Source organism: Mobula hypostoma, chromosome X1, assembly GCF_963921235.1.
Source record: "Mobula hypostoma chromosome X1, sMobHyp1.1, whole genome shotgun sequence".
Taxonomy (NCBI): domain Eukaryota; kingdom Metazoa; phylum Chordata; class Chondrichthyes; order Myliobatiformes; family Myliobatidae; genus Mobula; species Mobula hypostoma.
Genome location: NC_086128.1, coordinates 33,836,772 through 33,864,491, shown reverse-complemented (window position 1 = coordinate 33,864,491; position 27,720 = coordinate 33,836,772). Strand labels below are relative to the sequence as shown.

At 42.8% G+C, this 27,720-nt stretch overlaps 1 protein-coding gene across 2 annotated transcripts in view; it reads right to left on the bottom strand.

The window, feature by feature from the left end:
- The window catches only part of LOC134340310 (NGFI-A-binding protein 1-like), a 62,427-nt gene extending 50,765 nt beyond the window's left edge, over positions 1-11,662 (bottom strand). For both annotated transcript variants that reach the window (XM_063037388.1, XM_063037389.1), the window contains exon 1: positions 11,546-11,662. The gene's annotated coding sequence lies outside the window, so the exon portion shown is untranslated. The remainder of the gene's footprint in view (positions 1-11,545) is intronic.
- Between the last annotated feature and the right edge of the window lie 16,058 nt (positions 11,663-27,720).

Genomic DNA, 27,720 nt, shown 5'->3' with positions numbered 1-27,720 from the left:
ATGCTTCACACAACACCCAGAAGGCTAAAACTAATCTGTAAAATCTAAAAAGCATTCCAGCAGCAAATAAAAACAGGTGCCATGTAACCTCCTTAATAGGACTAAACCACACTGAACACAGCCTCCTACAACGAGGCATAAACTCATGAAACTTGTACATGACTGCTGCAAAACGGTGGGTGTCTGAGTTTGTTGGGTCATTATTTATTGAATGTGGGACACCTTAATCTCCATGCACCATAGCTCTGCTGACAGCACTCTTCCTCTGAGTTCCATTATAACGGCCCAGGCACAAAACTCTACTGACATTCTGGCGTAAAACTTAATTGCAATTTTAAATCAAGATCCTATCGACCTCCTTATATTTACATAAAAGGTCCCATAATAATATTTTGAACAGGATTTATTTCATGTTCTGGCCTGGCCCATATTTATTCTCAATAAACATCACACATCTAGTCGTTACAGATCGCTGTTTGGGAGAACTCACTACATGTGAGTTGTCTGCAGAATCTCCTGCAATACAACAGTAACCACAAAAGCTGATGTTGATCGAGAACAATACTGGCTGGGAAAAACACTGGAGAAACAAGTCTTTTTTTTTGTTCACTAATGCTGCTGAGTTTTACATTTACTGTACCTTCCTCTTGGATCCAGCAGACAGAAGATTCAGTGAGGTACAGCTTTCTCTAACTGCCCAAAATGATTTGGTTACTTCACTTCTTTAAGTTCCTGTGCTTGTACGAATGCACAGCAAGTGAGATACCAGTTCAGAAGCAAATGAGAGAAAGCATTTGAGACAGTGGACAATGAGACCTGCTCTCCGCCTCTTGGCTCAGAGTTCCGTCTGCAACCATCAGCCGGGACCTGGCTCAGATCACACACATACACAAGACAGAGTCAACCTAAATAACGTGCACGCAGACCCCACAGCGATCTCACCCTCTCAAACATTTGTCCATTGCACACTTCGAATGTGAGAGGTTTTCCCTACAGCAGAGGAGGCTGAGGGGTGACATTATAGAAATATAAATAAAGCAAGATGTGGATGGTCATCGTCTTTTCTCCTGGGGTAGAAGTGTGTAAAGCTGAAGAGCATAGATTTAAAGCGATATGGAAAATGTTTAAAAGGGAGTAAGGGCTATGTTTTTTAAACACAAAGGATGGTGGGTATATGAATGAGCTGCCAGGGTGGGCATCGTAGTCAGCATGGACTCGTTGGGCCGAAAGGTCTGCATCAGTGCTGTATTGCTCTATGACTTGACGATCACTTCCCGGCGAGCAAAACTAATTTCACTTCCCAGCTTCTAATGTGTAATCCTGCTCTTCCACGTACTTCCAACCTACACTGAGGCTTCCTGCCTCCTATTGTCCTCTGGGTGAAAGAATTTCTTCTCGATGCCCCTCTATTCATTTTGTCAGTTGTATTAAATCAAAAACCTTCTAGTTAGTCACCACTGTGCTAAAGGAAATGGGTATCTTCCATCCCTGCCTCTGCTAAATCTCTACTAGTCTTCTTCTGTTACAGTGCCAGCCAAATTAGTATCAGTCAAGGCCAACTGGACAAGATTGAAAGCTAGAAAATGGTGAAATACGTAGCGGTTAGCACAACTGCTTTACTGTGCCAGTGATCACTGATCAGGGTTCGATTCAGGTCACTGTCTGTAAGCAATTTGTAAGTTCTCCCTTTGACCGTGTGGGTGCTCTGGTTTCCTCCCACATCCAAAGACTTATAGTTAGGGCTAATAAGTTGTGGGGATGCTATGTTGGCATTGGAAGTGTGGTGACACTTGCGGGCTGCCCAGCACAATCCTCACCGATTTGATTTGACACAAGTCACGCATTTCACTGTGTGTTTTAATGCACATGTATGCTTCAATGTGATAAATAAGATAATTTTTTTAAAAAATCAATGAAGTTTAAAGAGAGAGCAAAGTTGCAATGCAAGGAGCTGAAATTACTTCTTTGGAGGGAAAAACTTATTAATAGGTTACATTCACCAAGTCAAAATAGAGCAAAGTTGAGACATGAGAGACTGCAGACGCTGGAATCTGGAGCAACAGACAACCTGCTATAGGAACTAGGTGGGTCAGGCAGCGTCTGTGGGAGGGAAGTTGGCAAGTCAATGTTTTTGAATCAAGATTTTTCATCAGCCCATTTCCCTCCATAGATTCTGCCTGACCCACTGATATCCCCCAGCGCTTTGTGTGTTGTTCAAAATAAGAAGCGTTCGTGTGATCGCAACCTGCTGTTGGAAGGACACTTCAAACAAAGTTTTCAGTCAAGTGTGAGGAAAACGGGGAGGCAGGCTGAACAGGCACACAAATGTACCACTTAGAACAAAGTAGGTTACTCATGGCTGCTCGGTCAGTTCATTTGAACATAGAACAGTACAGGCCATTTGGCCCATTATGTTGTGCTGACCTTTTAACCTACTCTATGATCAATCTAGATTTGATTGTAACAACAAATCCACATTCTGTAATAACCTTTCACCTCTATCAAGTGCCTATCAATTTCTACCTTATAAATATTGAAAGACCATGCTTCCACCTCCCTGTGAGGATGTTTCTAAACTTCATGACCCTCTGAGAAAACAAATTTCATCTCATCTGTCTTAAACAACTGATCCCTTTACTTTTAAAGTAACCCTAGTTCTTGATTCCCCCACATCAAAAAACATCCTATACTGTATACTTCAACCCTATTAGGAAATTCCTAATACCTAAATACCTATTACAGAATTGAGAGCTGTGGAGATACTACAGGAAATGGTGATGAGGTAAAAGGTCAGTCTTGATCTTATGGAATGGCAGTCTAGGCTCAAAAGGCTGAATGACTATGAGGATGAGGCGAAATGTTTTCACTGAGGGCTGTGAGTTGTTGGAACTCCCTCAAATCACAATGGAAGCAGAGTCTTTGAATAATTTTAATAATTTATTCCAGTAGGATGATGGCGCGCTCAGACACAGTGGCTTCTAAGGAGTCAACCAAAGGTGTTATGTCTTTTTTAAATGTATTTTTTATGATCGCACGATCCTGCAGGACATTAAGAACTGAAAGTACTGCAGGTCTACCCCATCAGCGAGTTGCTCGTTGGCAGAGAAACTGAAGGAGCTGGACTTGGTGCAGACCATGATGCTGCCTGCGACGGAGAGGCGTATGTGCGCGAAGGAGGTGTGCAGTCTAACGGCGAGTGATCAGCTTAGTCGCTTTTCTTGCGATCGCAGGACCCTGTTGGTCATTGGTGGTGTGGAATGCTGCAAGCCCGATTTACTGGTTTATTGGCGAACTGCAGGGGGTGGGTTGCGTGGGAGCTGCATGGCCTCGACCATAGCGCGGACTAGGCCTCAAAGCCATGCTTGCAGCCGCCTAGGGGGAAGCATCAAAGTCGGCTGCTCCCCGGAGTGCTGCAGACTGTGTGGCGCTGCGTCTATGCTGGATTTGGCGCTGATCTCCAGTGTTTGCTTGGCAGAAGGCAAGCTGTATTGTGTTCGACTGCAGACTGCTGCGATATTCATGGACTTAGGGACTTGGACTACATTTTTTCTGTGTGACTGTACTTTACTGATATCTTATATATGCTGTATATGACTATTGGTACCGTGTTTTGCACCTTGGCCCTGGAGTAACACTGTTTGGCTGTATTCATAGGTATTCATGTATGGTTAAATGACAATTAAACTTGAACTTCAGCCAGAGGTAGAGAGATTTCTCATCAGCAGTAGTGTGCAAGTTACTACGGGGGTAACGAGGAATTTGCAGTTGACCTTACAAATCAGTCACAATCTTATTAGATGGTGTTGGGAGAGGGGCAAGCTTACTCCTGCTCTTAACTCATAATTCAAACCATTGGACAACTTGTCTATTCCAGGTTGCCTTGGTATAATCTACTTTCCTGAACTACTTTCCAGCTTTTAACATCCTCCATTTAAATAAGGAGACTAATATGGTTCCCAGTACTGCAAGTACAGTCTCACCAATGCCCTCATAACTGAAGCACAAGTTCCCTACCTTTGTGTTTAATTCCCTTTGCAATCAGCAATAACATTCTGAGCGCTTTCCTAATTACTTGCTGTGACTGCATTTTAGCCTTTTGCAAATTGTGCACAAGGATACTCAGACAGCTCTGCAATCCCTTACCAATTAGATAATGCACATTTTTAAAATAAAAAGTCCTGAGGACCTAATCTGGTCCCAACACATCGATGCAGCTACAAAGAAGGCAAGTCAGTGGTTATATTTCATTAGGAGTTTGAGGAGATTTGGTTTGTCACCTGAAATGCTCAAAAACTTCTACCGATGTACCGTGGCGAGCATTCTGACTGGGTGCATCACTGTCTGGTATTGGTGGGGTGGGTGGGGGGCTACTGCACAGGATCGAAGTGCGCTGCAGAAAGTTGTAAAATCAGTCATCTCCATCATGGATACTGGCCTTCGTAGCATCCAAGACATTTTCAAGGAGCGGTGCCTCAGAAAGGCACCATCCACATTAAGGACCCCCACCACCCAGGACATGCCCTCTTCTCAGTGTTACTGTCAGGAAGAAGCCTGAAGGCACGCACTCAGCGATTCAGGAACAGCTTCTTCCCCTCTGCCGTCCGATTCCTGAATGGACATTGAACCCGTGAACACTACCTCACTACTTTTTTTAAATTTCTGTTTTTGTACTATTTATTTTAACTATTTAATATACACATATATAATTGCTGTAATTCCATTTTTTTTTCTATATTTACCAGGTATACATTGTATTACTGCTGCAAAGTTGATAAATTTCACGACATGCCGGTGATATTAAACCTGATTCTGATTCTGAGACTCATCGTGCTGGAGGAACTCAGCAGGCCAGGCGGCATCCTTGGAGGGGAGTGCACAGTCAACATTCTGGATCAATACCCTCCATCAACATCAGATTGAACATAGAACACAGAACAGTGTAGGCCCTTCGGCCCACAATGTTGTGCCAACCCTTTAAGTTGAAGGATCTCGACTGGAAACAGCGACTGTCCACTTCCCTCCTTAGATGCTGCATGCTCTGCTGAGTTCCCTGAAGCAGCTCCTGCCAAAGTAGGGCTGAAATGTGAGGAAAACGTGAAACGATTCATTTGCCACATGTATTGAGCAGTTCTATCAAACTATTAATAACTCACTGCTACTGAAAGTAACAGGCCGTGCAAGTGGTATTGTACATAAAACTTCTTGTTCCACCTGGGAGAATGCAAGCATTAAAAATCATGCGTGTTGCAAGTGCACACTGGAGTGCTGAGAAAATCAGGAGGCAATCCACAGAACAGAGGAAAGTGCAGGTCTGCTTCGCTGGCCCAGGATTCCCACGTGATGCAGACTCTTCATACAATGGTGTGTGAGGCCAAGCTGTCTGATCCTGTTACAAGCAGCCTCACACCTCAACATTCAGCTCAGCCCAAACCCCTCCCCCGATATTCATGAGCACGGCCTCCACACAGTTCCCTGGATGGTGGCCAAGAATGACTAATAGACCTCTCCCCCACATAATCATGGTACTGCTGTACAAGACGTTGGGAAGACAACACAAGGCGTATTGTGTGCAGTTCTGGTCGCCTGGGTATAGGAACATAGAATCAAAGAGCACTACAACACAGAAACACTTTGGCCCATCTAGTCCACACCAAACTATTAATCTGCTTAGTCCAATCAACTCTCACCCGGTCCATATTCCTCGATAACCCTCCCATCCACGTACCTATCCAAACTTCTCTTAAATGTTAATATCGAACTCACATCCACCACTTGCTCTTCCACACTCTCACCACCGTCTGAGTAAAGAAGTTCCCCATCAGGTTTCCCTTAAACATTTCACCTTTAACCTATGATCTCTAGTTCTAGTCTCACACAACCACAGTGGAAAAAGCCAGTTTGCATTGACCCTATCTACATCCCTCACAATTTTATATACCTCTATCAAATCTCCCCTCATTCTCCTACGCTCCAGGGGGAGAAAAGTTCTACTCTATTCAACCTTTCCCTCTAACTCAGGTCCTCAAGTCCTGGCAACATCCTCATAAATTTTCTCTGTATTCTTTCAATCTAATTGATATCTTTCCTAAGATCTAGGACATTGTTTTTAGAATGTCAAAATGGTGCAGAAAGATCTATGAGAATGTTAGCAGGCCTGGAAAGCTTGAGCTATAATAAGAAATGCATAGGCTGGGGCTTCCCTGGAGCATAGGTGTCTCAGGGGTGACCTTACAGAGAATTATAAAACCATGAGCTGCATAGATAAGGTGAATGGTCGCAGAACTTTCCCCAGGGTGGGGGGGGGTCTAAAACTAGAGGGCATTGGTTTAAGGTGAAAGGGGAAAGATTTAAAAGGAGCCCTTTTTCCAGAGAGTGGATGGAGGGTATATAGAATGAGCTGCCAGAGAAAGTGGTGGAGGCAGGTACAATTACAACAGTATAATGTTTAGATAGGAACGTGGATAGGAAAGGTTTAGAGGAAGATGGGCAAAATGCTGGGAAATGGGACTAACTCAGGTAGGCAACTTAGTCAGCATGAATGAGGTGGGTCAAAGGACCTGTTTGCGTGCTGTATAATTCTGGTTCCCTGCCAATATTTTTATTCTGCATCTTTGGACAGGCACAAACTCTTTCTCCCCAGCTTTACGTCCAATACTTCCTCCGTGGTTGATTAGAGTCAGTTGCCAACACCTCTTTTTAAGAGACTGCCAGCACTGCGCAGCGCACATGTGGCAGGGCAACTGATGCCAACCCCATTCAAAAGCACGCACAAACGTTTCAAACAGCGACAAACTTTCTCCCTGCAGCCATTCAATACAAGAGAGGAACACAACCACACAGTAAGTGGACTCAGTCAAAATCTTTGCAAAGTTGATGAGAGTAACATATGATAAAGAACGTCAGTTAGGGTGGCTTTTCTATAGCACATTAGTGTTAGGTGGTCTGTAGGTTTCGGGATGGAGATTAGAGGGAGAACCCGACACTGAGTGGACACAAGCAGTCAGGAAACAGAAATCTGTGGACACAGCTCAGCACATCATAGAAACCAACCTCCCCTCTATGGACCCTGACTACACTTCACGCTGCCTCAGCAAAGCATGCAGCATAATCAAAGACCCCACCCAACCCAGACATTCTCCCGTCTCCTCGCTCCCATCGGGCAGAAGATACAAAAGCCTGAAAGCACATACCACCAGGTGCAAGGACAGCTGTCATAAGATTTTTTAATAGTTCCTGAGTGCGATAAATTGACCTCACAATTCACCTCATTACGAACTTGAACTCTGCTTTCTCTGTATCTGTTACACTTTATTCTTCATTCTTATTGTTTTACCTTGTTCTAACAGATTGCACTGTGATCTGTAGGAACAGTTTGCAAGACAAGCTTTTCACTGCATCTCGGTACATGCGACAATAATAAACCAATTCCAAATCAATTTACCATTAAGTGACAAGATGGGGTTTGAGGAGGTATATGTTGAGCTGGAAGTTTGCACCAGGGTGGAACAAAGGAATAAGGTGCAGCAAGATCAAAAAAAGCAGAGGTGGGGAGGGGGTCTTGATATCAATCAACAAGCAGGGGGCTTCTGGAATGGATCCAGAAACCAACATATGTCAGAGTAGTTGATTCATCACATTGTTACTACACAAGTTGATGGGATCATTAAGAAGACATATGGTGTGTTGGCCTTCATCAATTAGTTGGGCAATTGAGTTCAAGTGCCGCTAAGTAATGTTGTAGCTCCCTAAAACTCTGGTTAGACCACACTTGGAATATTGTGTCCAGTTCTGGTTGCCTCATTATAGAAAGGATGTGGAACCTTTAGAGGGTGCAGAGTAGGTTTACCATGATGCTGCCTGGATTAGAGAGCATGTCTTATGAGGAAAGGTTGAGTGAGCTAGGTCTTTTCTCTTTGGACGAAGGAGGATGAGAGATGACTTGATAGAGGTCATAGATAGATGACAAAAGGCATAGATAGGCTGGACAACCAGCTCCTTTATCCTAGAGCAGCTATAGCTAATACAAGAGGGCATAATTTTAAGATGGTTGGAAGATAGAATTGGGGGGGGATGTCAGAGGTAGGTTTTTTCAAACACAGAGAGTGCTAAGTTCATGAAGTGCACTGTGAGGGGTGGCAGTAGAGGCAGATACATTAGGGACATTTAAGAGTCTCTTAGATAAGTACATGGATCAAAGAAAAACAGAGGGCTATGTAGGGAGCAAAGCGTTAGATTGATCTTCGAGGAGGTTAAAATTTTGGGACAACATCGTGGGCCAAAGGCTTGTACTGTTCTAATATCCACAATCGCCCTCCTCCCAACCAAAATTGATGCTAATAATAATAAAACTGCAGATGCCGAAAATCTGAAATAAAAACAGAAAATGCTGTAAAACCATCATCTGATCTAAACTGTTTAACTCTACATTTCTTTCCACAATGCCAGGTTGAGCTCAGGCAATATTTACATTCATTTAATGGTAACAAACACATTTACCGTTACCAAGAGAAACATTACATGATTGCGAGCAGCAGGAACAAGTTGGCATAAGTGAGATGAGGGACTGACTAGGATGCTGCGAATGTAGCTCAGGAACTTTGAAGGACAAGCCAGCCCTGGGAGGGATGGAGATACTCGAGACAGCAGACGCCGGGATCTGGAGCAACGCACAAAACACTGTAGGAACTCAGCGAGTAAGGCAGCGTCTGAGGAGGGAAAAAGACGGATGATGATTCAGGTCCGGAACCAGACGAAGAAAATTGATCCAAAACATCAACCACCCATTTCCCTGCACAGGTGCTGCCTGAGCCGCTGAGGTCCTCTGATGTTTTGTCTGCAAGAGTGGGAAGATGGGCTGTTTCAGTGGCAGAGGTACAGTAGGAACAAGGAACTGAACACGATTGTCTCAAAGTGTACACTTTGATACAGAAACCATTCTGTCACATTACAAATACAGCACAGTGTTTCATACTCAGTGGGTACAAGGACAGCAGTGCACGTTGATGCTGGAACTCTCTACCTAACAGCTCAGAGGGAGAACCTTCAGCGCATCAGCAGCAATAGTTCATAAAGGCCACTCACCTCTACCCTCTCAGGGGCGAGAACAGATCAGTATCAGATGCTGCTCTTGTCATTATCAATCCATGATTATATTAAAAATAAATGCTATGAGACAGATTCTCAATCAGGCTAGTATGTCAGAATCAGAATCAGGTTTATTATCACTTACATACACTCAGTGGCCATTTTATCAGGTAGACCCAATAACGTGGCTACTGAGTGTATGCTTGAGGTTTTTTGCTTCTGTCGTACCACTTCGAGTTATGGCATGTTGTTTATTTCGAGATGCTCTTCTGCACATCACTGTTGTAATGTGTGGTTATTTGAGTTACTGTCACCTTCCTGTCAGTTTGAATCAGTTTGGCCATTCTCCTCTGACCTCTCTCATTAACAAGGCATTTTCAACCACAGAACTGCCGCCCACTGGATATTTTTTGCTTTTTGCGCCATTCTCTGTACGCTCTAGAGATTGTTATGCGCGAAATTCCCAGAAGATCAGCAGTTTTGGGATACGCAAACCACCCCATCTGGCACCAACAGCCATTCCACGGTCAAAATCACATTTCTTCCCCATGCTTATTTTTGAACAGAACCTCTTGACCATGTCTGCATGCTTTTATGCATTGAGTTGCTGCCACACGATTGGCTGATTAGATATTTGCATTAATGAGTAGGAGTGGGTGTACCTAATAAAGTGGCCACTGAGTGTACATTGTGAATTTGGTATTAGTTTATTATTGTCACATGTACTGAAATACAATGAAAAGCTTGTCCTGCAAACTGTTCAAACAGATCAAATCATTACACAGTACATTGAGCCAGAATAAGGTAAAACAATAACAGTGCAGTGTAAAAAATTTATTTTGCAGCAGTATTACAGTCCAATACATAAAAAGCCACTATAGGTTATAATTAACTATACAAACAATTGGTAAACATAGCACCAGCTTCTCACTTAAAGCAGGGAATGAACAATAAATACACTCAGCTAACTTCATCCAGGTAAAAAGACCGGAAGAAAGCATTGATGCCAGCTGCAATATAAACCACAAACTCATGGCATTCTAAGCCACAAATCTTTTATTATCTTTTAAATCACCATTTCCCGACACATATCATAATCAAGGGCCTTTTATTTTGCAAAAAAAGGAAATTATTTGCTGCTCTTTCAACATGTATCATTTATCACAAACTCCAACCCTGACCCCAACCTCCAGAACAGTGGAAGGGCTTCAAACAATATTCACAAGATGCACTTCCCCTCTTCCCCACCATGTCCCTCCTCCCAATCTCCAACCAGAACCGATGTGTTGATAAAACTCAAAGAGAAACTGCAGATGCTGAAAATCTGAAATAAAAATAAGAAATGCTGGAAGCACTTATTTGGCAGCACTTTTGTGCTAAAAATGTTTAACTCTATTTCTTTCTACCAAACCAATGCCAAGTTGGGCTCAGGCTCATTAACATTATTTGAGAGAAACAATACATGGTCAAGAATGCATTGTGATCCAAGGGAGCTGAATGAGTACAAATTGGCTCTGGGGGTTTCCTAAATGCTGAAAAGGAAGCTGTAAAGATATAAGGACTTTACCAGGACTAGGGCAATTGGGTTAAGGCTGGGGCTGAATTCCCTGAAGCATATAAGGCTTGAGAGGTGAACTTACAGAAATTTGTAAAATGAGGAGTGAAATGAAAGGCTGCAGTGTTCCCCCCCCCCCCGAGGTTGGGGAGCTTAATACTAGAGAACCCAGATTTTACATGGAGGGGGGAAGATTTAAAGGGGATGTGAGAGGCAACTTTTTCACAGTTTGGTGGATATGTGGAGCAAGCTGCTAGAGGGAGTGGTAGAAGTGGATACAATTAGAATGTTGAAAAGACATGGTTAGAAAGGGCTCAGGCGGCAAATGCAGACAAATGAGGTTAACTCAGGTAGATAAATTGGTTGGCATGGATGTGTTGAGCTGAAGGGCCTGTTTCCCTGCTGTATAACACTCTGACCCCAAATCCAACTGTGACCACAACTACTTTATTAGGTACAGTCCTGTAAAAAGAGGTTGAAGGGAAAGTGTGAGGAACACACAAAATTCTGGAGGAACTCAGCAAGTCAGGCAGCTTCTATTGGGGGGGGGGGGAGAATAAACAGTCGACATTTTGGACCAAGCCCTTCATTGGGACAGGGAGTGTATTTGTTTTTGTTTTGGTCACAAGGAAGGAAAGTCCATCGCAACAAAAAACAATCAGGAATTCAAGCAACTTCAGGTGGGGCCCATGAGAAAGAGAGAAAAAGAAGTGGAGGCATTACCACTTTAAATGTTAGGAACGCTTTCCCTGAACTGAGAAGAAAGAGAAACATGGGGGGGGGGGAGCTGGGATCCGATCTGTGCTCCCTCCCCCACCCTGAACATCTGGCAAAGGCGGAGGGAATGACGGCACTGGGTTTGGGGAGCGCCCGAGGGTGCGGAGCCGGGCCGGCAGCGGTGCTTACCTTGGCAGAAGCGGTGGCGGAATACTAGCGGACGCTGCTCCGAGTGTTGACCGGGGTTCGCTGCACCGGTGGAGCCCGGGACACAGGCGGAGGGAAGGGCTGTTGTGGGGAGGGTGGTGCTGGTGTGATGGGAGGGTGGGTGGTAGGGGAGAGGGTTGGAATGCAACAGCAAGAAGACGTGGGTCGGTTTCCAAAATAAAGGGTGAAAGGGAAAAAAATAACCCAACACGGCAAAATAAGATTGAGAGCGGCAGCGAATAATGGCGCCAGTGAGGAGAGTGTGTCTGTAATCTCTTTCCCCACCCTGGTGCTGGCTCCCTCTGAGGGTGGGGAGCTGGGTCACACTGCAGGCGTTTAAGGTGGTCCGTGCAAAAAAAAATAGGAAGGCAGACAAAACCCAGTCAACACCTCCTCAAAGGGTGATTATACTCTCGATACTATACTCCCAAACCATATCAAAATCATCGGAATTAAAATTTAGGTTATTTACTTGTTACAGTTGTGTCTTTACCCGAATTGCTGTCAAAAATATGTCCAGATGCCTAACATTGCGATATTCCGGGGTCTCTTTAAATAATATGAAATATTTTGCTAGTTATACATTTTATATTTTTTGCAACATAATGGACCTGTGAATTTTGGACAGCACATAAAGGATGCTGGACTAAAAAGAAAGATCTGCATTTACATAACTCCTTTTACATGTTTTTAGCGGTTAACGAAGTAGTGCTGTAGTGCAGCCTCTTGTAACATAGCAAACATTTCAGCCGATTTAGCACAAAGCAAGATCCCAGAAATAGCAATGCATGAGTGACTAAATAAATTGATTTTGAGTCCATAGACCCTGTTTGCATTTCTGCTGCCTCTGTAAAGCAGCCTGTATAATCAAATGGGTCAAATGGCCTAATTCTGCTCCTATATCTTATGGTCAAACCCCTCACCCATACCAAGCATTCGCTCTTCTTCCGCACCCACCTCAGTTGGGAAGATACAAAAATCTGAAGGCATGTACCACCAGGCTTAAGGACAGATACTATTCTGTTGCTATAAGACTATTGAGTGGTTCCCTAGTGCGATAAGATAGAATCTTGACTTACACCTTATTGCCCACCTGCACTGCTCTTTTTTTTGTAACTGGAACACTTTATTCTGCATTCTCTTAGTGGGTTACCTTGTACTACCTTAATGACCTGTTGTAATTGATTGATCTGCAAGACAAGTTTTTCATTGTGACAAAAAACAATTTTACCAATTTTGTCCAAGGTACCAGGGTAAAGTTTCTAGAATGTACCATGGAAGAACAGACTGAACTTTGGTGTGATATCTTGTCTGAAGGATAGCATCTCCAAGAGTCTAGTACTGCATTTGGGGACATCAGCCTTGATCTTGGGTACAGAGCTTTGGAATGGGATTCGAATGCACAACTGAATTGGTTACTGTGCAATGGTTTCTCATAGCAAACATCCTCTCAACTAGAAACCCACTCTGTGGCTGGAGGCAGCAGGATCAACATTCTGACTGAGGACTTTGAGTGAGGCGGCTCCACTGAAGCTGGGCAACACACACAAAAAGCTGAAGGACCCCAGGAGGATAGGCAGCACCTATAGAGGGAAATGAACAGTTGACATTTTTAGCCGAGACCTTTCATCAGGACTGGGAGGAGTGCAAGCTGGCTCCCCTTCCCCCTACCTTCTTATCCTGGCTTCTGCACCCTTCCATTCCAGTCCTGATGAAGGGTCTCAGCCTGTAACTTTGACCGTTCATTCTCCTCCTTAGACGCTGCCTGACCTGCTAAGTTCTCCGGCATTTTTTTCCTCAAGATTTCCAACATCTACAGAATCTTTTGTGTGACTGAAGTTGAGTTTGCCACTTCCCAAAACCGCTCACATGTTGTGAATGCCAAGCAGGGTTTATCTGGAATTCTAGCCAACTGAGATTTGTTTCTCAGTGGTACAGTCAGGTGGCACTTCCATGTGGGCACTGTAACAAACATCACTCCATTGATTAACAGCCTGGAAAGCCCTTCGGGCAACTGTGTGACAAGGTGTAGTGACTTGGGGGATAACCTTTCACAAATTATGAGTATGCTCTTGTTCAATCACTCAAGGGGTGTGTGGGGGGCTCAAGGTCAACCTGAACCCAAGGTGACTGACCTTCAAGGTTGTAGGGGAGAAAGAATCATGGGTAAAATGAGGTGGGGATTTCCTGGGACAATTTCTTCCAATTTTGCACCAGGTTTTCAAAAACAATTTACAGTCTTTCACCCCATACAACAGCTTTATTTTAGACATCAATTGACTTGGTATGTGCTTGCAATATTTTTGCCTTTGTTTAATGAATATTTTTCCTCGGTTAGAACCTCGGAATGAATTAAAAATCCTTCTGAAAATATGTCAGTAAAATATTGCTAAATTTGTGTAAAATTCATTTATTTTGTAAGAAATTGAATTTTTCTCTAATAAGGTGTAAAATAAGATACAAGTCCAAGTTTATGAAGGTATTTGACCAGATTAATATGATGCCTTCAAGTTTCATGGACCTCCTTAAGAACCTTTCCCCCCACCCCCTGAGTGATTTTGCATAGACTCAGAGATAGTGACGTGTTTCCCTAAGGCTGGGGGAGGAACAGAGTGAGCACAGACCCAGAGAGACAATCAGCCACAGACAATGTAAGCATGTCTGAGTTAGAGTGTCAGAGGCCGAGAGTGAGAAGGCAGAAATAGAGAGAATAAGGAACTGTAATCAAAATACAAAATTTGATGTTCAGGCACTCACAGAAATAGCTGTAAATTTCCATCAGACTCAGAAACAAGGACAGGAATGAATGTATGTGTATGTTCTGATATTTATAAATATATATATATATTATATATATATAGTGTGTGTTTGGGAGAGGCAGCATAGGCAGGCACATGAATCAGAAACCGTGTTCGAATTCACTGCTGATGAGCGCAGTTAGAGCTGGGGGAGGGGGTGGGTGGGGAGGGTTCAGCAGAGAAGGACACTAAAAAGAGATGCAGCTTGTGGGAGAATAGAAAATGCAAAGTGTAAGCATGAGGGCTTGAGAGCACAGGACGAGGAAGTCATTTTTTTTCATCGGTACCCACTGCAGAGCAGACTGATACATACTGAAACAGGCAAACGCTAGCAGTAACTCGAACAGGAAGTAAAAACGAGCTAACAATGTTAACAGTATCTGTGGCAGGAGGGGCTGATTTGTGACTCGTACTGAATTTGAAAGAAACGGGTCTCACTCTTTCATTTTCCTGAATGCAGTTCGTAATATCTAATTAGTTATTTTAACTTTGTTGATTTTTGTTGTTAATTTCCTCTAGCTAGTTTACCCCAACTCTTTGAACCGGAGGAGGGAACCTTGTCTCACCCACCCCATCAATTGCAAACCACAAGGTACCACTGAACAGTTGACTTCTCTCTAAGCCAGACACGAGCACAAACTCAGTATAAAGCATGTGTTTGAATATGAATGACTTTTAACCCAGGAATGAAAGTCAGGGATTGTGTAGCTGTGTTACCAAACATGAACAGCACTACCTTATAAACCCCAAAGTATCACTGCAGCATGGAAACCGAAATGTAAACAAAAAAAAAATCAGAAAATGTTGGAAAACCGCAGCAGGTCAAGCAGCATCTATGGAGAGGAAAGCAAGGTTAATATTTGCACTGTGTCTTTAAGCAACGACACTGTTCCCTTTCTGTCCTGTCTGTCATATTTGCTACTAGGCAAGAGAATCATGTGGTATGTCTATTTTGCAACAATGCTCCTGAAGTGGTGTGGGTAACTTAATTCACCACTATGAACTGATTCCACTACCTAATCACTCTTAGGGAGTCCTTAGCAACTCATGTTCTTAGTGGCCACTTTATCAGGTACACCGAATAATGCAAATATCTAATCAGCCAATCATGCGGTAGCAACTCAATGCATAAAAAGCATGCAGACATGGTCAAGAGGTTCAGTTGTTGTTCAGACCAAACATCAGAATGGGGAAGAAACGTGATCTAAGTGACTTTGTGGAGTGATTGTTGGTACCAGACAGGGTGGTTTGAGTATCTCAGAAACTGCTGCTCTGTAATTTTCATGCACAGCAGTCTCTTAGAGATTACAGAGAATGGTGTGAAAAACAAAAAAAAATCCAGTGAGAGGCAGTTTTGTGGGCAAAAATGCCTTTTTAATGAGAGAGGTCAAAGAAGAAAGGCTAGACAAATTCAAGCTGACAGGAAGGTGACAGTAACTCAAATAACCACACGTTACAACAGTGGTGTGCAGGAGAGCACCCCTGAATACACAACACATCGAACATTGAAGTGGATGGGCTACATCCGCAGAAGACCACAAACATACACTCAGTGGCCACTTTATTAGGTACTTCCACAGTTTGTCTTTTGCACATTGGTTGTTTTTCAGTCTTCGTTTACAGTTTTTCATAAATTCTGTTGTATTTCTTTTTTCCTGTGAACGCCTGCAAGAATATGAATCTCAAGGTAGTGTATGATCACACAGATAATAAATTTACCTTGAACTCTGATAAAAGTTTGTCAAAGTTTGGAAGTTCAGTCTACTTAAAGGTCTAAATGCATAAATAGTTTTAAGTGCTGTCCCTCGTAAACTAACCATTGCTGCTGTACTACAGATCATGCAGTTGTAAACACATTATAAATTGGTGTGAAGAGTGATAGCTATCTTCAGCATTGATGAAGGACATTGGTAAGTTTCTGTATGGTGGCCTTTATCTGAGCTTGTAGCACCAAAGGTGACTTCTTGTTGCCTCCTGTAACTACTTGCCTAGTATCACATTTGTTGGCAGCTACTGATGAGAATGCCTGGCACAAGAAGCCACAGTGGTCGGGGGGGCAGCACTGACCTACCGCTCGTCTGCTGCACACACTGTTTTCAGTCATGTCGCTGCTGTAGAGGGAAGGCAAGTGCGATGTTAGCTCAAGCTTATTGTTATTTCAACTGTATACATGTATACTGCCAAATGAAACAATGTTCCTCCGGACCAAGGTGCACAACACAATATATATAACTCACACAAAACATAAAGTAATATTACCACAAATAAATTAGCAAATAATAAGGTGCATTTACGTCACAAGTTAAACAGTAATTAGTATAACACTACTGGTGCTTCATACGTGGTGAGACCTGGGTGGTGGCAGGGAGTTCTGTAGTCTCAGGGCCTGAGGGAAGAAGCTGTTTCCCATCCTAACAGTCCTTGTCTTAATACTATGATACTTCCAGCCTGATGGTATGGGATAGAAGAGATTGTTGGAAGGATGGGAGGGATTATTGACAATGCTAAGGGCCCCTGGTAAGTATCGCAGAGGGGTAGAAGACAGACCCCGAAGATCCTCTCAGTGGTCTTCACAATACTTTGTAGGGTCTTGCAGTTGGCACTTTGTAGGGTCTTGCAGTTGGCATTAATTTCCAAAGGACTAGAATAAGAGCAAGGATGTAATGCTGGGGCTTTATAAGGCATTGGTCAGACCACATTTGGAGTATTGTGAGCAGTTTTGGGCCCCATATCTAAGAAAAGATGTGCTTGCATTGGAGAGGATCCAGAAGATTTTACAAGAATGATCGCAGAAATGATAGGGTTAACATATGGGGAGTGCTTTAATGGCCTGTACTCACTGAGGTTTAGAAAAATGAAAGGGAATCTCATTGAAACCCACTGAATATTGAAATGCAAAGATAAGTTGATGTACAGAGGATCTGTCCAATCATGAAAGAGTCTAGGACCAGAGGGTACAGCCTCAGAATAGAAGGGCATCCCTTTAGAACGGAGTTGAGAAGGAATTTCTTTAGTCAGAGGATGTAGAATCTGTGAAACTCATTGCCACAGACAGCTGTGGAGGCCAAGTCATGGGTATATAATGGTCATGCCTGTCATTCAGGTTGACAGGTACTTAATTAGTCAGGGCATCAGTGGTTGTGGGGAAAAGACAGGAGTATGAGGTTGAGAGGGAAATTAAATCAGCCATAATCAAATGGTGGAGCATACTCGATGTGCCAAATGGCCTAATTCTGCTCCTATGTACTATGGTCTTAAAATGGCTTCCCCGACCCGGCTGTGTCAGGAACCACAGCATGCATTAGTAACCAGCTCGCTGGTAGAAAAATGGGCCAAGTCAAATCAAGTTGAGTTTATTGTCATGTGCACAAGTATGGTGAGGTACTGATACATAGAGTGGAGTGTAGCAGAATGACGGATGGTCCTATAGAAGTGTATAAAATCAAGACGTGTACAGATAGGGTGAATGCATACAGTCTTTTTCACAGGCTTGGGGAATCAAGAACTAGAGGGCACAGGTTAAGGTGAGAGGGGGAAGATTTAATAGGAGCCTGGGGAGGAGGGAGAGGGAAGTGTTTCACCCAGAAGGTGGTTCAGGAAAGTACATTAATAACATTTAAAATACACTTGACAGGTGCATGGGTAGGAAAGGTTTAGACTCTAAACCAGAGTTTTGGGCTAAATGGGATGAGCTGAGATGGGCAGATGGGCATCTTAGTCAGGTTGGAATCTTTGGGCTGAAGAACCTGTTTCCCCGTTGTATGACTCAATGATGAGGTTTTAACCAATACAGGGCTTCTCCAAGGCAGAACCTCGGGATAGAGGTGACAGTTTGCAGAATAGTTCTATGGGTTTCGAGGTGGGGACTCCTCCTCCACAACCAGTTCCCCTCCACCACCCTCCTTCATCTGGCAGAACAGGTCCTCACCCTCAACAATTTCTCCTTTTGCTCCTCTCATTCTCTCCAAACTCAAGGGGTAGGCATGGGCCCCAGGAATGCCTGCCTTTTCATTGGCTATGTGTTCCAAGCCTTTCCCGGTAATGATCCCCAATTCTTCCTGCACTATGTTGATGACTGCATTGGTGCTGCTTCATGCACCTGTGCTGAGCTCATTAATTTCATCATCTTTGCCTCCAACTTTCACCTTGTCCTTAAATTCACTTGGTACATTACTGACATCTTTCTTCATTTACTCAATCTCTCTGTCTCCATCTCTGGAGACAACCTGTCAACTGACATCTTTTACAAACCTACCGATTCTCACAACTATTTTGACTATGCCTTTTCCCACCCTGTCTCTAGTAAAAATGCTATTCCCTTTTCTCAGTTCTTTCATCTCTGCTGCGTCTGTTCCCAGGATGAGGCATTACTTTTCAGGACATCAGAGATGTCAAAGGGTCGGGTTTGGGACCGCTTCTTTTTACGTTGAATTTAGAAGAATGAGGGGGATCTCATTGAAACATCAAATGGTGAAAGGTCTTGATAGAGTGGATGTAGAGAGAGGATGTTTCCTGTAGTGGGGGAGTCTAGAACCAGAGGGCACAACCTTAGAATAGAAGGACATCGATGTAGAACAGAGATGAGGAGGAATTTCTTTAGCCAGAGGGTGGTGAATCTGTGGAACTCTTTGCCACAGAGGGCTGTGGAGGCCAAGTCATGGGGTGTATTTTAGGCAGAGGTTGATAGATTCTTGATAAGCCAGGGCGTGAAAGGTTATGGGGAGAAGGCAGGAGGCAATGGGGTTGAGAGGCAAATGGATCAGCCATGATGAAATGGCAGAGCAGGCTCAATGGGCCGAATGGCCTAATTCTGATCCTATCTCTTATGTCTTTCCATTCCTGATGAAGAGTCTTGACCCAAAACAGTGACTGTTTATTATTGCCAAAGATGCTGCCTGACCTGCTGAGTTCCTCCAGCGACTTCTCTGTGTGTTGCTCTGGATTTCCGGGATCTTCAGAACCTCTTGTGTTTAAGTTAGGGAAGTGGTAGTGCTTTTCCTCAGCATACCTTACTAGGCTTCTGCATGCTACTGATTCAGGGATTTGAGATTCTCGATACCAATCAAACATCCTTCTCAGCTGAGAGCATTCATGGGTGAGGGATTCCCATTACACATTTTCAGGGAAGCTTTGTAACCTCCCTGGTAACCTCTCACAATGACCTCATGGGAGTCTGCTATTTCACATAACAACAATGCATCCTGCTCTCCAGAGCTGACCGAGTATAATTAGGGTCACAGTGCTGGGGTATTGGTCTGGGAGAGATGGCCCTTTTGCTGGTGGGGTTGGAGAATTTTACAGAAAGTGAGTTGGTAGCACATGTGTCAGATGGTACAGGAAGGTAGGGATTACTGCTGAGTTGAAGATCTAGTTGTTCAAAGACTGTGGTTGCCAAATGGTTAAAGACTGTGCTGGCGAATTGGCAATGATAATGAATTCTAACATCAGTATCTGCCTTCATTCAGATTTGGTTCCCCAAGAATAAGAAGTCATCTACACAAATGAAGCAGAGTGTAGCACATCAGATAAGTGAATATGTCTGCCAATCGTTTTAGGGACCTATGACAAAGGCCAACTTTAACAGAGAAGGATTGGAGAAGACCACTTGAGATAGATCATAAGAGTATTTTTTATATTATCACTTCCTAGTCCCACTTTGGCATGGTGCTGGGAAGGTATGACAACATGCTTAAAGATACTTACACTCTCATAACAGGGAAGAATACACACTTAACAACACACACAAAACAATGGAGGAACTCAGCAGGCCAGGCAGCATCTATGGAAAAGAGTAAACAGTCGACCTTTCGGGCCGAGACGTTGACTGCATACTTTTCCATAGATGCTGCTTGGCCTGCTGAGCTCCTCCAGCGTTCTGTGTGTGTTGCTCGGATTTCCAGCACCTACAGGTTTTCTCTTGTTTGAGAATGCACATTTGGATGGGTGTAATTGGGAGGTGAGGGCTCATTGCGATGGAAGGGCCTGTTACTGTAACATATTAGAGCAGATGCAAAGTTAATCTTCTGCAACCCAGACTAATCATGTATGCTGTATGGAGTCAAATTGAGAAGGAAATGAATAGGCTAGAATAAAGTGGGCTGCGTCAGTGGTGGTCATGCCTTAGGCAAACAGAAAAGTGGTCGTCTGGAGGTATCTACATTGCACTGAACTGAACTGTAGGCAATGACTTGTGCACAGAGTTAGCAGGATCAAAGACATTCAGAAAACTCTCTGCTACAAAAATCTGAATCGCTGACAGCAGAACCTACCAATACAGACAAACAGAGGGTTCTGCTCATACACACAGAGCCAAATCTTACAAGATTTTCTATGCTACCATCGATCAGCTCTAGCAAGAAGTAAATCATTGTTGGTGTAAACAATTTTTGAATAGCATAAATGCAGAGGAAAATCTGATTTTGTGGGAAATGCTCAGGAATTTACACAACAAAACATGAAGTTACAGCAAAGCAGCGAGTAACTTACCTCGAAATGAAGGCTGATACTGACAGGCTACAATCTGTGATGAGAAAAGAAGACATTGTCACTAAAGTGTTAAAGCCTGAAGATGCCGCAGAGCTAAGATTAATAAAAGATTTGCTTCACTTATCACACGTACATCGAAATATCGATCCTTAAAGTGAAATGCGTTGACGACCAACACAGTCTGAAGATGTTCTGTGGGCAAGAGTTACCATGATTCCAGTGCCAACATAGCATGCCCAGAACTTACTAACCCAAATCTATACGACCATAAGATATAGGGGCAGAACTAGGCCATTTGGCCCATCAAGTCACTCTGCCATTTCATCATGGCTGATCCATTTCCCTCTCAAACCCAAACTCCAGCCTTCTCCCTGTAACCTTTCACATACAGACTAATCAAGAACCTGTCAAACACCGTCTTAAATACACCCAATGACTTGGCCTCCACAGCTGTCTGTGGCAACGAATTCCACAGATTCACCACCCTCTGGCTAAAGAAATTCCTTCTCACCTCTGTTCTAAATAGATGCCCCTCTATTCTGAGGCTGTGCCCTCCAGTCCTAGACTCCCCCACTGTAGGAAACATCCTCTCCACATCCACTCTATCTAGACCTTTTAACTTCCAATAGGTTTCAATGAGCTGCGCCCCCCCCCCCTTATTCTTATAAATTCTGGTGAGTACAGGCCCAGAGTCATCAAACATTCCTCATACGATAAGCTTTTCATTCCTGGAATCATTTTTGCGAACTTCCTCTGAACCCTCTCCACTGTCAGCACATTCTTCTTAAAAAAAACTGCTCACAATACTCCAAGTGAAGCCTCACCAGTGCCTTATAAAGCCTCAGCGTTATATCCAGCATTAAAACCATATGCCTTTGGAGTGTGGGAGGAAACTGAAGCACCTGGTTGAAATCCATGTGATCATGGGGAGAACGTACAAACTCCTTACAGACAGCACCAGGAATTGAAACCTGATTGGTAATCGCTTGCACTGTAAAGCATTATGCTAGCTGTTACGCGACTGTGCTGCCTTATCTTGTAAAGAAACTCTAGTTTCTCGACTTTAGTAGTTTCTAGATAAGCTGCAGAATTACATGACATTTCTATCAGGTCTTGAAAGTTTCTTAAATTTTCTTCCCCCGGCTGTTAATCTGATCAACTATTCCAATTACACCCCACTCCCACCTCCCTCTGTTATTACCTCAATCACTGCACTGCACTATGACAACTCTTTAAACCAGAAGAGAATCAGAATAAGGTTTAAAATTGCTGGTATATGCTGTGAAATTGGTTGTTTTGCGGCAACAGTACATTGCAATACATAATAATTGAATTACAAATTACAATAAGAAGTATATATAACTATTAACTTAAGTGCAAAAAGAAAAAAAATAGTGTGTATGGGTTCATTGTCAATTCAGAAATCACTTTTTATAATGCTGTTTACATTGTAAATACATGCTGGTATTTATATACGTCTGTCTGTCTAGGTACCATATCTGATGTGGACGTTGGTGACCATGGTTTTCCATATAGATCTACCCTTCGTTTTTTGGATGACTTCCATTTCCTCGATGTGTAGCCACCTGGCTATGCTTTTGATGTACATAAGCCGAGGTCTTCCTCTAGGTTTGCTCCCTTTGATCTTTCCAGAGAGTATCAGTTTTTCTCGTTCATCTTTCCGCATGATGTGTCCTAGGAATCTGAGTTGTCTTTCTCTTATTGTTGGTATGAGTGATCGAACTGCTTGGGCTCTTCTGAGAACTTCTTCATTTGATGTGTGTGTGGTCCATGATATTTTTAACATTCTCCTGTAGAACCATAATTCAACTGCTTCTAGTCTCTTTTCCATTGCTGGGGAAATGGTCCAGCATTCACTTCCATAAGTCAGGATAGAATAAATGTAGCACTGCAGTATTCTGTTTTTAGTGTATGTGCTCATCTTTCTGTCTGCTAATATGGTCTTCATTTTTTGGAAAGCTTCTTTCGCCATTGCTATTCTGTATTTGATATCTGTCACACCTGCCATTACTTGTTATTAGGCTGCCAAGATATCTGAATTTGTTGACTTGTTTGATGTTTGTATTTCTGATCTTGATCACACATTGTGGGATGTTTGACTTTCTGGAGATGACCATGCTTTCTGTCTTCTTGGTGTTGATTGAGAGGCCTCTGCGATTACTTTCTGCTGCCACTATAGTGAGTAGTTCTTGAAGTTTTGTTTCTGAGTCAGCTATTAGTATGATGTCATCAGCATATCTGATGTTATTTATATTATGGCCTCCAATTGTGAATCCTTTGATGTCTTTTATACTTCTCAAGATATTTTCACTATACAGGTTGAATAAGTCTGGCGAAAAGACACAACCTTGCCTGACTCCTCTCATAATATTCACATACTCACTCACTTCTCCTTCTATTCTGATGGACGCTGTCTAGTCCCAGTATAAGTTTCTTAAGAAATGTATATCTTTCCCATCTATGTCAAGATCTTGAAGCATTTGCAGAACATCTTGCTGTCTGACAGTGTCAAAAGCTTTTGTATAGTTAATGAAACATAGGTAGATGTCTTTTTGTACCTGGATGGCTCGTTCACAGATTTATGTATATTTTATCCATACTTTAAACTTTAACTTTCTTTTTTTATATAATTCTTTATTCTTTATAATTGTTGAATGTTGTTGCATATTATGCCAGCACACCACTACAAATTCCTAATACATCTAAGTGTATATATTGAATAAAGTTGTTTTCTGATCCTTTTGCTCAGACCATTGCATCACACATTGAATGAGAATGGAAGGAGACCTCACCAGTTGGAGCCCTCTTTGTACAAGTTAAAGCTGGAGTGTGATGCAACACGTTACGTTGTCATAGACAAGGGGCAAGAGCAATCCATCATCTTCCCTTCTTGTAATCTTACATGGACTGAACACTATTAAGCATAACTCAAGAAGGAAGCAAGTTCTGAATCAAGAACTTCCATCAGTGGTACCAGTGGTACAGGAGGGACCCTAATAAAGAGACACTGAGAGTATGTGTATGGTCTCTAGCTGCTGTAGCCCAATCACTTCAAGGTTTGTGTGTTGTGCATTCAGCTACACACCACTGTTGTAATGTGTGGTTACTTGAGTTAACGTCATCTTCCTGTCAGTTTGAACCAGTCTGGCCATTCTCTTCTGACTTCTCTCATTAACAAGGTTTTGTCACCTACAGAACTGCCGCTCACTAGATGTTTTTTTTTGTTTTTCAGCACCATTCTCTGTAAACTTTAGAGACTGCTGTGTGTGAAAATCCCAGGAGATCAGCATTTGCAGAGATACTTAAACTACCCTCTCTGGCACCAACAATCATTCCATGGTCAAAGTTACTTAGATCACATTTCGTCACCATTCTAACATTTGGTCTGAACAACAACTGAATCTCTTGACCATGTCTGCATGTTTTTATGCATTGAGTCGCTGCCACATGATTGGCTGATTAGATATTTATATTGACCTGCAGGTGTACAAGTGTACCTAATAAAGTGGCCACTGAGTGTATGTCCACTTAACAGATAATAAACCACACTGGTGTACGAGGTAGCATCAGGAATGCCATGGTGAACCATCATTCTGGTGCAGTATGACTACAGAATCCGGTATCGGAGTTTCAAGCAGAATATTATCATGGATGCTTCCAGCCTCTGGTTTTGGAAAAGAAAACGTGATCTACACATAAAATGTGGACAACGATGTCCTTCTGATCTGAATCACAGCCAGGACTCAGAAGCACCAATGAGCTGGGAAGAGATTTCACAATGATGAGCAGGTTCTGACTAATGTGGAGACTCAGAACTGAAACTGTTGCACAATTGCTGCAGTGTGTTATCACATGAGCACAACTGCATCAAGTGGGATCATACAGTGCTCATAATCACTCTACTGAGAGAATAGACTTTGCCTCGGACACACATGAAGTAATTGAAATAAGGTCTATTTACAAGCCTTACTTGGCTTCGACCCTTGGTAAACAAATGCAACATTTGATTAAACTGAAGGAACTAATAATTCAAACATTTCTTTAGACTCATGGTCTTGATCATGCCTGTAGAAGGAGCACTTTGTGAAAAAGTGCGTGATAAGTTCCTGGTTCTTAGTAATAAAATCACTCAAAGTGGATTGGAGTGAAATCTAGGGGGTTTGTATGCGTTACTGAACATACAATAGATGACTTGAATGCATATGTGGATTCTGTGATTTCAAAGTTCAAAGTGCAAAGTAAATTTATTATCAAAGTACCTAGTTAATTTCTGACAAAGTGTTTGTAAGTTTAGTAAGACAGTAGGATGTCAAACAAACGCCCCTTCTTTCATATCAATCAGCTTCAAATTTTTTTTGGGCGGGACAGTTCAAATCTCAACATGAAGCATTGCTTGGCAAAACGGAAAGAATAACTCAGTACACCACTTTCAGGAACATCGCTGACGATTCAGAGCAGTGTGGAACAGAAATGCTATCAGGATCAGAATCAGATTCAGGTTTATTATCAATAGCATCATAAATACGAAAGATTCTACAGATGCTGGAAATCTAGAGTAACACACACAAAATGCTGGAGGAACTCAGCAGGTCAGGCAGCACCTATGGAGAGAAATAAAGAGCCAATGTTTCAGGCCAAGACCCTTCATCAGTGAGACCTGTCGTCATTAACATATGATGTGAAACTTCTTGTTTTGCAGCAGCAGTACAGTGTAATACCTAATAAATATATTAGTATAAGTTACAATAAGAAATATAAAAAATACATAAGTAGTGCAAAAGAGAGCAAAATACTGAGGTAGTGTTCATGGGTTCATGGACTGTTCAGGAATCTGACGGTGGAGGCCATAACTTTAATAACAAAAATGCCATTTCAAGTAATGCAAGCAGGTTTTTTGTTTTTAATCCACCTGGCAAGTTAAGCTCCCACAAGTGCTGTGTAGAAACATAGAAGAGATGTGTAGAACCAGAAAATATTTGGTTAAAATCAGTGATAACGCCCAAAATGCTCATGTGGATCAGGTGATATCTATTAGAAATGAACCAAATATGGGTGGTGAACCTCTCGATGTTGAAACTGTGGCTGACTTGGATCCCGTGAAGGTTTTACAAAATGAAGCATGACCCAGAAAGGAAATGAACTTACTTTGAGCTCAAATCTAAACCTAAGACAGCTTAAAAAATGGTTCAACGCCAAACCTATAAGGATCTTTGCTTTGCTGCTGCTTGTGCGTGGGTGGGGGGTCTTTGGGGTTCTAACATTTAACTTCCATTTATTCTTTGAGGCACTCGTCTGTTTTCGTGGATATCTGCAAAGAAAAATAACTTCAGAATGTATATTGTATACATTTCTCTGACATTAAATGTACCTGTGAAACCTTTGAAATCAGTAAGACTCTGAAAGCCGGTTCTCACACAAGCGTTTTGTTTGTTCATTAAGTCTGTGTGTTGATAAGTTTAGGTGTGCTTTATTAATGGTTAAAAAAGGGACAGTGGTGACGTGTCTGAAGCATTGAGACTCATGTGGTTACATTGGTGGAACATTCAGTCTCTGCAAACAGACTGTGTTCTGCAATAGACTTCATTAGTGGTTAAGAACTCATTGTAACTCTTATGTAACTCTGGCAATAAGAAGATGAAAAATCTCAGCCATTAATAGGTATGGACTTGGTGACAACTTAAACTGATTACATGGCCTCACCAATAAGGTAAATCTGTGAAGCTCACAATTAATTGCACTAGGTCAAAGGTTTGGATTTAACCAGAGGAAAGTAAAAAAGTCAAGCATGGTAATTTCTGACAGCTCCCTCCCCTTTCATCTCTCTGTCTTAATTTCTGGAGACAAGCTGTCTATCAATATATTTTATAAACCTACCCACTTCCAAGGCTATCTTGACTATACCTCTTCCCACACTGTCTCCTGTAAAAATGTCATTCCCTTTTCTCAGTTCCTTTGTCTCCAACACATCTGTTCCCAGGATGTGGCTTTTTTTTCCCAGGACATCAGAGATGTCCCCATTCTTCAAAGAACAGGGTTTCCTTTCCTCCATCACTGATGCTGCCCTCATCCACATCTCCTCCATTTCCTGGACATCTGCGCTCACCTATCTTCCCACCGCCTTAACAGTGATAGAGGTCCTCTTGTCCTCACCTACCACCCCATGAGCCTCTCCAGCCAACACATCGTTCTCTGCAACTTCCACCATCTTCAACGGGATCCTACCACTAACCACATCTTTACATCCCCCCCCCCAACTCTCCACTTTCCACAGGGATCACTCCCTCCATGATTCCTTTGTCTATTTGTCCCCACTAATCTCCCACTTGGCACTTATCCCTGCAAGCAGAGAAAATGCTACACCTGTCCATTCACCTCCTCCGTCAACTCTATTCAGGGCCCCAAACAGTTCTTCCAAGTGAGGCAACACTTCACCTGCAAATCTGTAGGGGGTCATCTACTGTATCCTCTACATTGGTGAGACCTGACGTAGATTGGGGGAATTATTTTGTCAAGCACCTTCGCTCCATCCGCAAAAAGCAGGATTACCCAGTGGACAACTGTTTTAATTCCAACCCCCATTCTCATTCCGACATGTTGGTCCATGGTCTCCTCGACAGCCACGATGAGGCCACACCTCAGATTGGAGGAGCAACACCTTATATTCCATCTGGGTAGACTCCAACCTGATGGCCTGAACATCGATTTCTCCAACTTCTGGTAAATTTTCCCCCTACCCCCTCCCCTCTTCTTCAATTCCCCCCTCTGGCCTCTTACTCTTCTCTTCACTTGCCTATCACCTTCCCCGGTGCTCCTCCCTCCTCTCCTTTCTCCCATGGTCCACTCTCCTCTCCT